We start from the raw sequence: 10,282 nt of genomic DNA on the forward strand, positions 1-10,282 counted from the left end.
ATTATTATCAAAGCAATATGATTATTGTTGTTCAGTCATTCAGTCATATCTATTTTTTCTTGGCCTGTGGACAAACAGTCAATGGAATTTTCTTGGCAATGATACCCAAGTGGTTTACTATTACCTTATCCATTTAATATTTCCTTCTCTAAAACAATCTGGTGTTGGCGAAGAAATAAAGTAGTCAGTCAGTGGAATAGATTAGGTAAACAATACCGAGTACTAAATGGTTATGGTAGTGTAGGTCATGATAAACCCAAGAATCTGAGCTTTTGAGGTCAAACCTCACTATTTTATGAAAATTACTGGGGAAAATGGAAAGCAGTTTGTCAGAAACTAGACATAGGTCAGTATCTCACACTATATACCAAGATAAGGTCAAAATGGATAACTGATTTAGACATGAAAGATAACAACCTAAGTAAATAAGGATAGCATACAAAAATGAATTCAGCAAATCTATAGATCAGGATAGTTTATGACCAAATGAGGCAGAAAGCATCATAGGATATAAATAGACAACTTTGATTTCATGAAGTTAAAAAAACATTTACATAAATAAAAGTAATGCAGCCAAAATTAGATCGAAAAAGAGAAAACCAGGAAAAATATTTGACAGCAAGTTTCTCTGGCAATGGCTTCACTTCTTAGATAGATAGGGAACTGAGCCAAATTTATAAAAATAAGAATCTTTTCCTAATTAATAGTCAAAGAACAGCAATAGGCAATTACCAAAAAGAAAAAATCAAAGTTAACAATATTCACATTTTAAAAAACACTCTAAATCACTATCGATTAGACAAATACAAACTAAAACACCTTTGAGATACCATCTTACACGCATGAGATTGGCTAACATAACAGAAAAAAGAAAATGCCACATGCTGGAGGAGATATGGAAAAATTGGATTACTGTGCTGTTGGTAGAGTTATGAACTAATCCAATTATTCTGGGGGGAATTTTGGAACTACTTTTAAAAGGCAAGGAGTCCTGCATACTTTGTACATCCTTTAACTTGACAATAACACTACTAAGTATTTATCCCAAAGAGAACAAAAAAAATATTTGTATAAAAATATTTATAGTAGTTCTTTTTGTGGTGGAAAAGAATTGGAAATCGAGGAGATGTCCATGAATTGGGCAATGGCTAAACAAGTTTGTTCTTATGATTGTGATGTAAGCAGAATGACTTCAGAAAATCTTGGGAAATCTTATGTGAACTCATACAAAGTGAATATATTACAGTAGTATATATTACAAAATAACATCAATATTATAAGGATGATCAACTTTAAAAGATTCAACTACTTTGATCAAGACAATAACTGAAGACAATTCCAAAAGACTCATGATGAAAAATGGTTTTTACCTCCAAAAAGAGAAAACTGATGAACTCTGAGTACAGATTGAAGTATACTTTAAAAAATTTGTTTTCATATAATTGTTTCTTTTGGAACATTGCTAATATGGAAATTTGTTTTGCATGACATCACATATATAATTAATAGCAAATTTCTTTCTTGCTTTCTCAAGGAAGGTAGTGAAGGCATGAAGAAGAGAGGGAATTTGAAACAAAAATGTTTTTAATGATTGTTAAAAATACATATAATTAGGAAATATTTTATGAAATAAAATAATTTAAAAAATAAAAAGAAAGTAAATATATATTAGTGCTGATTAATTAAATTTTAGTTCTCATGGTATTAAATCTCAATGGCAGACCCAAACTACAATGTCACAATCAATTGTTATAGGTTGATGATACAGATAAATTTAGTTTTTTGCAGCATTTGAAACTAAAAAGTCAGTGTCTGATATAATTTTTTATCAATTGCATGTAATAAATATCTACATAAGTTTTCTAAATTTATATGAGTGAACTTTTCTCCCTTCCTCCCTTCTCTTTCCCTTCCCCATACTGGCAGGTCAGGTGATTCAATCTGTGTTACACATGTATTATCATTTTTGTAAGTGAATTACCATATAAAACCAACATGCCAAAACATAAACCAAGATTTTTAAAAAGCGAAAAAATTATATATTTTAATCTACATTCTTACTCCAACAGTTCTTTCCATGGAAGTGAATAGCATTCTTTGTCATAAATCGCTTAGAATTGCCCTGTATCATTGTATTGTTAATACTAGTTAAGTCTATCACAGTTGATCATTCCATAATATCACTGTACTATGTACAATGTTTTCCTGGTTCAGCTTATTCTACTCCACATCAGTTTATAAAGGTCTTTCCAGATCTTTCTGAAATTGTCCTGTTCACCATTCCTTGCAGTATAATAGTATATCACCATCATATGCCACAATTTGTTCAGCCATTCCCCAATTAATGGACATCCCTTTAATGGTTAATTCTTTGCCATCACAAAAACGAAGCTATAATTATTTTTCCCATTTTTTATCTCTTTGTGATACAGACTTAATAGTGATGTGACTGAATTAAAGATTCTTAATTTTTTATAGCCTTTGGGCATAATTCCCAATTGCCCTCCAGAATGGATCAGTTCACAATTTCACCAGCAATACATTAGTGTCCCAATTTTGCCACATCCCCTCCAACATTTATCATCTTCCTTTGTGAATTTTCGATTTACTCCACTCTGCTTAGTCTTTAGAATTCTAGCAACCAGGAATGTATATGGCCCCACTTAAGGATTAACTGTGAGGAGGATGGCCTATGACCAACATGTGCTAGCAAGTGACAAATTAGAAACAACTGACAGACCCCCTGGTTACCCTAAACCAAGCTTAAGCTACCATTTGTACATGTGAGACACAGGAAGTGATGTAAAGAACTGCCTATATATTTCACATCACTTCCTCTCTCTCTCAGTGAGGTTGGGCTCTCTTGGCAGCATTGGGAACTTTGGGCACTGTCTTGGCATGCTTGTGGGTTTTGGTTCTGTAATGTGTTTTAGGTGAGGCATCTTCCCTGAGTGATCTTGGTGAGTGGTTAGGCTGATTCCTCCTTTCCTTGACCTCCTGAAAGGCACTATCCTCCAAGGAATCCCCTCATCTTGGATGAGACCTCGTGGTTGGAAGCTGAGCTAGATTGAATTTACTGAGAAGGCCCCTTGGCCGAGGGCCTCTGAACTTCCCTTGGTTTAGACTAGGCTGAAAAAATCTTATACCCCCTTCCCTCTTCTCCTTCTTAATTTCTTCCTTCTATTGTAATTAAACCACCATAAAAATCCCAAACTGACTTGAGTATTTTATTGGGATTGAATTTATATCCCTGGTGACCACTAATATAATATATTCAGTCAACAACCCTAGTTTTACCCTTAACACCTTTACTGCCATATTGGCAAATCTGATAGGCAGAAGGGGGCATCTTAAAGTTGTTTTATTTTGCTTTTCTGTAATAAAGAGTGATTTAGAACATTTTTCATATGATTATTAATAGCTTTAATTTCTTCACTTTTAAACTGCCTATTCATATCCTTTGACCATTTCTGATTTGGAAATGACTTGTATTCTTATAAGTTTCATTTATTTTGTCAGATATTTGGGAAATGAGACCTTTATAAGAGAAATTTTCATAATCCCTCTTTCCCCAATTTGTTTTTTTTTCATTATAATCTTAGTTGAATTGATTTTGTTTGTACTAAACCTTTTAAATTTAATATAATTACAATTATTCATTTTATATCTTGTAATGTTCTCCATCTCTTGTTTGGTCATTAATTCTTTCCTTCTCTATAGATCTAACAGGTAAAACCCTAATTTAATAATAATATCATTCATATTTAAATCATATATCCACTTCCATTTTATCTTGGAATAGGTCTTGAGCTATTGAGCTAAATGTAATTTTTGCCATACTCTTTTCCAATTTTTCCTTGTAGTTTTTGTCAAATAATGAATTCTTATTTCCAAAGCTGAGATCTTTGGATTTATCAAACATTAGATTGAATTACTGAGGTCATTTACACCTAATCTATTCCTTCAATCCACCATTCCATTTCTTAGCCAATACCACATTATTTTGATGATTGTTGCTTTATAATATAGTTTAAGATCTTGTACTGCTAGTCAACCATCCTTTACATTTTTTTCCATTGGTTCCCTTGATGTTCTTGAGATTTTATTCTTCCAAATGAATTTTGTATTTTTTCCCTTGTTCTATAAAGGTTTTTTGGTATTTTGATTGGTATGGCACTGAATAAATAAACTATTTTAGGTAGGATGAGTTTTTAATTTTTTCAACTAGTTTTTTAGTTGATTCTCTAGGATTCCCTAAGAACACCATCATATCATCTGCAAAGAGACATAGTTTAGTATATTCATTGCCTATTTTAACTGTACTTTACTTTTTACTCTGTCTTAACTGTAATAACTTCCCCAAGCTTCTTTATGTGATATAACTTACCTCTTTTTACTTTCCTTTTATTTTAGTAAAGTCCTCCTTTTCAACCCTTAATATTTTTTGCACATCATCCTAAATAGCTTAATACCATACCCTATGTTTATGCAATCTTCTAAGTACTATGATAATGTCAAAATTTTTGAGTTACATATATCATTTTTCCATGTAGGAATATGAAAAATACAACCATATTGAGTTGCTTAATTTTTTCTCTTTCTTATTTATCTTTTTATGCTTCTTTTACATTTTGTATTTGGATACCAAATTTTCTGTTTAGGTTTGTACTTTTTTTTTTCAGGAATGCTTAGAAATCTATTTTATTAAATGACCATTTTCTCCCTTGAAAGAATATAGCCAATTTTGATGAGTAGTTGATTCTTGGTTGTACACCTAGTTTCATTGCCTTCCAGAATATCATATTCCAAGCCTTCTGATCCTTCAATGTAGACACTGCCAGATCCTGTGTAATCCTGACTGGGGCTCCATGATATTTGATTAGCTCTTTCTGGCTGCTCACAGTGTTTTCTCCTTAGCCTGGGAGCTTTTTAACTTCAACTATACAATTCCTGGGAGTTGTTATTTGGATATTTATTGCAGGAGGTGATCTGTGGATTCTTTCAATTTCTTTTTGTCCTCGTGTTCAAGCATATTAGGGAAGCTTTCTTTGATAACTTTTTGTAACATAATGCCTAAGCTTGTTACTTTTTCCATCATGACATACAAAACAGTGCAATAATTCTTCCTGGGTCTATTTTCTAGGTCAATTGTTATTTTATATTTTCTTCTATTTTTTTTCATTTTTTAATTTCATTTAATTATTTCTTCATGTTTCATGAAGTCAGTAGCTTTTATTTACCCAATTTTAGTTTTTTTAAAATGATTTTCTTCCATGACCTTTTGATTCTCCCTTTCTTTTTAGTCAATTATATTTTTTGTGGAACACTTTTCTTCATTGGGTTATTTTGACTCTTTTTCCACTAGCAAATTCTGTTTTTTTGGAAAATATTTCCTTCATTGGATTTGTGTAACTCTTTTTCCACTTGACCAATTTTGCTTTTTAAAATGTTATTTTCTTTTTGCATTACTTTTATTTCTTTTTCCCATTTTTCTTCTACCTCTCTTATTTGATTTTTAAATTTCTTTTTGTGCTCTTCCAGCACCTAAGACCAATTCCCATTTTTCTTTGAACTTTCGCATGTGTTTGCTTTGATCTTACTGTGCTCAACTGAATCTGTGCCTTGATCTTCTTTGTCTCCATAGGAATTTTCTATGGTTAGATATTTCTTTGCTGTTTACTCTTTTCCTAGCCTTTTTTTTTTTGCCTATGGGTTAGGAGTTCTGAAAACTGCTAATTCAGTCTCCTCTGCTGATGGCTTGAAGGACTCAGAGCCCTGGGTGTAGGGGTTTCACTACATGCTTGAAAGGGCTAAGTGCTACAGACTTTTGGGCCTCCCTGGAAACTGGTGCCAGGGATTGGGACTTCAAGGAGTGGGTTTCAGGTGCTCTGCTGTTGGCTTAGGTAAGGTCCCAGTGTCTCAAAGTTGGTTTGTCTCTAGAATCAAAACCTGAGTAACCTGCATGTCCCTGTGAGGAGTTTTACTTCTGGATTCACCTAATCCTGGAAAAATATGCTCTTTCTGCTTAGCTTTCAAATTGTTTTCCATAGAAGAGGCATTTCACTTCATCCCCTTATTGGTTTTGGGACTCTAGTCAATTTCTTTTTCTTTTTTTTTTAAACCCTTCCCTTCTGTCTTAGAATCAATACCATGTATTGGTTCCAAGGCAGAAGAGTGGTAAGGGCTAGACAATGGAGGTTAAGTGACTTGCCCAAGGTCACATGGCTAGGAAGTATCTGAGGTCAGGTTTAAATCTAGAATTTACCATCTCTAGGCCTGGCTCTTAATCCTCTGAGCCATTCAACGACCCTCTCCAGTAATTTTTGAGGTGCTTATTTAAAGGTTGTTAGAGAGAATTCTAGGGATGGTTTCACTGCTATTAAGCCACCATCTTGGCACTAACTCCTGATATAATTCTTAATGTCAATTATTTTGCTTAATACAATATAATGAACTGATTTCAAAACATGCAAAAATTCTATTGTTTTTAAATTTTTAATTCAAGAGATTTTATGAGTAGACATTTAAAATTTTCAGCAATTAAATTCACATTTAAAATATCTTTCTTAATCCTTGTCAATGATTTCAAAAAATTAATATATATTCTTGATGGATACACTTATATATGTGTATACATAAATACAGGAGATGAATTTAAAATATAATTGAAGGTTTTTAGTGTGTGTGATATATTGTGAGAAAGTTGTAATGCTTTTTGTCCTAAAATGAAAGTGTAGAGGCCCTAGTTAAAGATATGGCTGCTGGCAAAATTTGGATCCATTACATATACCACAGAGAAACATTTGTGTTGAGAAGAATGAGTAGCTAAGGTATAGTTTTTTCAAGAAAATAGAAAATTAATAAACAACTAAAATATAGTCCATTTTTAGTAAAGTTCTTTATAAAACTGGGCTACATTTGGGAACAGACCATAGGACTTTTCCTATATTAAATATTATGGAATATGTTAGTTTTCTTTTAAAGGATTATTCTAACTAAAAGAATGACTTGCTTTTTTTGTCGGTGATGATTTTTAAAAAGTTAATGCAACTACATTCTATAACAAAACACCCTCATTTAAAGAATGTATTTGGATATTTTTAAAATATTGAGTAATTAAATTATTCATTACAACTTCTCAGATTCATTTTATAACCCAGTGTGAATCTTAAAACTGCTCAGATTATACCTTAGAAGATTTGGTTAAGCTATTCCCCATTTTAAACAATGCAGGTACTTAGTCAGGAATGTATTGAGAACCTTAAAATTACTCCACCCTGCTCAGACAATGCCTTAGGGGAAGATAAAGTTGTAAAATTCCTTAATGAGCAATGAAAAGTCCCCAACTCATACTTATAGTGAAGCAAAAACCCTAAGCTAGGTCTATTTTTAGATCTAATACAAAAGGTTGCTAAGTGCTTATAAAGGTTAAATTAATCACTAAAAGGTCAAGCAACTTACAAAAGGCAAGCTTAACAAAGAGGTGTGAAGTACTCAGAAGATATGATCTAATCAGAGAAGGTGATAACAAAAGAAGATGAGAACTAAGAGTGAACAGTCCTGGGGAAAACATCTACTGTGATTGGTAGATGTGAAAATTTAGGGGAGGTGACATAAGAGAAATTTCTCTTTAAAAGGAAGTGTTTGAACTAAGTTCAGGGAGTTCGCTGTGGAGGTTGGAGTTTGGAGTTAGTTGGAGGAGCTGGGTCTCTGAACTTAGTTCAGGAGTTGAGGATTTCAGTGAAGGACTGGAGTTTTGCTTGGGACGATCTTGTGGTGAGTGATAAAAGACTGACTAGTCTCTCTTAAGGCTCAGGCCTAGGCCCTTCCTACTATTTTTTCTCTCTTCCCTTAATTCCTTCATTTGTATTAATTAAAATCTCCATAAAACGCAGTTAACTTGGGTATTTTCATATTTAGGAATTTTCCCATGGTGACCACTTATTTTTAATATAAATCAAGACACTAAAAATTATCTTTAAAGTTTGGCCAAAACCTTTACAGTTTTGGCAATTCACAGTCTTGTCAACCATATTTTTGCAGTTATACCAGAAAGGTGAAGCTCCTATATTTATTTTAAGATAACTACAAATAAATTTGCAAAATAATATTTATGCTTCTTAATAAAAATATTTCCTTATAAATTAAATTTAAAAAAATTAAAGTCTAATTTATTAGTCATTTCATTAATATGCAGAAATATTTGAAATTTTATTTTTATATTCTAAGTATTTTAAATGGTTTGTTGACCATAGACATACACTCATTCTTACTCCATCTGAACAAGAATGGTTAACAGACTCATTTGATGAAAATACACTGTGCCAAAAAATAAAAATATGAAAAAGTACACTATATTTTGGCTAGGCTCGAGTGGATATAAGCTCATTAGATTTGACAAAAATGTTACATTGTTACTATTATAATATCTTATTTATATGAAATAGGGTGTCTAATGTTCTTATCATACAAAATAGACATCTCAATTATGGGTTAAAATGAGTTGCAAGAAGTAATATCAGTGGCATCATTTTTTAACAAAACCAGCCCACCTCATCATAGTAAAAATTTTCATTTTAATAAATCATAAATGTAGAAGTTGCAAATTATTTTATTCATTTGTTACATTATTTACGTGTAGTTTTAAGACTTGTGACAAAGTTAAATTCTTCATCTCAAAGTACAAACTATTACAATTATTTACATTGATAATTTTATGAAGTGTAGATGTCCTTAAAAATAACCAGAAAAGGGAATATTTCTAGATAATGTCTGAAATTTGCTATTTCCATAGTTATTGAGTTTGTCAGCCTCCTTAAATTCATTATCTCTATGCTAAGGTTACTCAATATATACTTAACTAGTCATCTTCTGTCTCCTGAGCTGTAATCCCACATTGTGAATTGACTGCTGGACATTTCCATTTCAGTGTAGCATGGGTATCTTAAATTCAACATACATGAAACAGTTCTCCTCTACTCTCACAAATCACCACTCTGAACTTTTCTTTTTCCTTCTAGCTTGGATGTTAATAACATAAATGTCTACTTGAACTCCATCTCTTACCAACACTCCTCCCTCTGCCTGTCTCCAGCCAATCAGCTCTAAAGTCTTGCTCACTCTTCACACATATTCCCACCCACCTTTCTCCATTCATTCAACTACCTCCATAGTTAAAGTCCTTATCATCCCTTCCTGAATTATTGCAATAGTTTCCAAACCGGTATCTCTTCCTCTGATCTAACCTTTCTCCTCTTAGTTTACCACAGAGGGGCAAAAAGAGTATTCCTCAAGCATAGGCAAAGAAGTTTCATTGCTATTCTATTGTATTTTAATTTAAGTTCCATATTCTTTTGTGCTTAAAGCTCTCATAATTTGACTTGCACCTCAATTTTCTGCCTGATCACATAGTACTGTACTATACTTCATAGAGTTTTCATTTCAACCATTTGTGATTGTTCAGTTTTTTCAGTCCTGTCTGACTGTGACTCCATTTGGTGTTTTCTTGACAAAAGATAAAAGAGTGTTTTGCCATTTCCTTCCCTATCTCATTTTTCAAGTGAGGAAACTGAGACAAATAGGGTTAAATGACTTGCCCAGGATCACAGAACTAGTAAGTGTCAAAAATTGAATTTGAACTCAGGAAGATGAGTCTTCCTGACTTCAGGCATGGCACTCTGTCCATGGGGTCACTTAGTTGCCCATTTCAGTTTTAATGTCTATTTATTTACTGTATATAACAAGATTTTTTATCTTGGTATCTTTGCACAGGTTTCTGAAATTGTTTTCCTGCTTCAATTAAGACTCATAGACTCCACAGCTACCTCCAAACCAGAGATAGTCTATGAATCAAGGACAAAAGGATCAAAATTGTACAGAATGCAGAAAGTTGATAGGTGTCATCAATAGGCTGCACCTTATTACCAAGAAATAGCTACATGGGAAAGATAGCATGAAAAACATGTCAGGAATGTTTGACCTTAAAAGGAAATGGGCTGAATATGTGGCAAGAATGAGGGACAACAGAACAGTTCTAAAATTGTACTGGTAACTCCAGAAATTATTAGAGAACCATGCAAAAGTCTCCAGAAAATTGAGAAAATCTATAGTATATTTATAGATAGTGTTATACAAAAAAGAAGACAAAGAAAGACTATAATATACTGATAGTGGACACACTCATATTGACAAAATAATAGAACAATCTAAGTAAGTTAAGTGGGAGATATTTGGGTCGGTTTTGCCATCCTGGATGATATTGAAATTTGGTAAATTTATTTTC

The sequence above is a fragment of the Monodelphis domestica genome, chromosome 5, assembly GCF_027887165.1.
Source record: "Monodelphis domestica isolate mMonDom1 chromosome 5, mMonDom1.pri, whole genome shotgun sequence".
Classification (NCBI taxonomy): Eukaryota; Metazoa; Chordata; class Mammalia; order Didelphimorphia; family Didelphidae; genus Monodelphis; species Monodelphis domestica.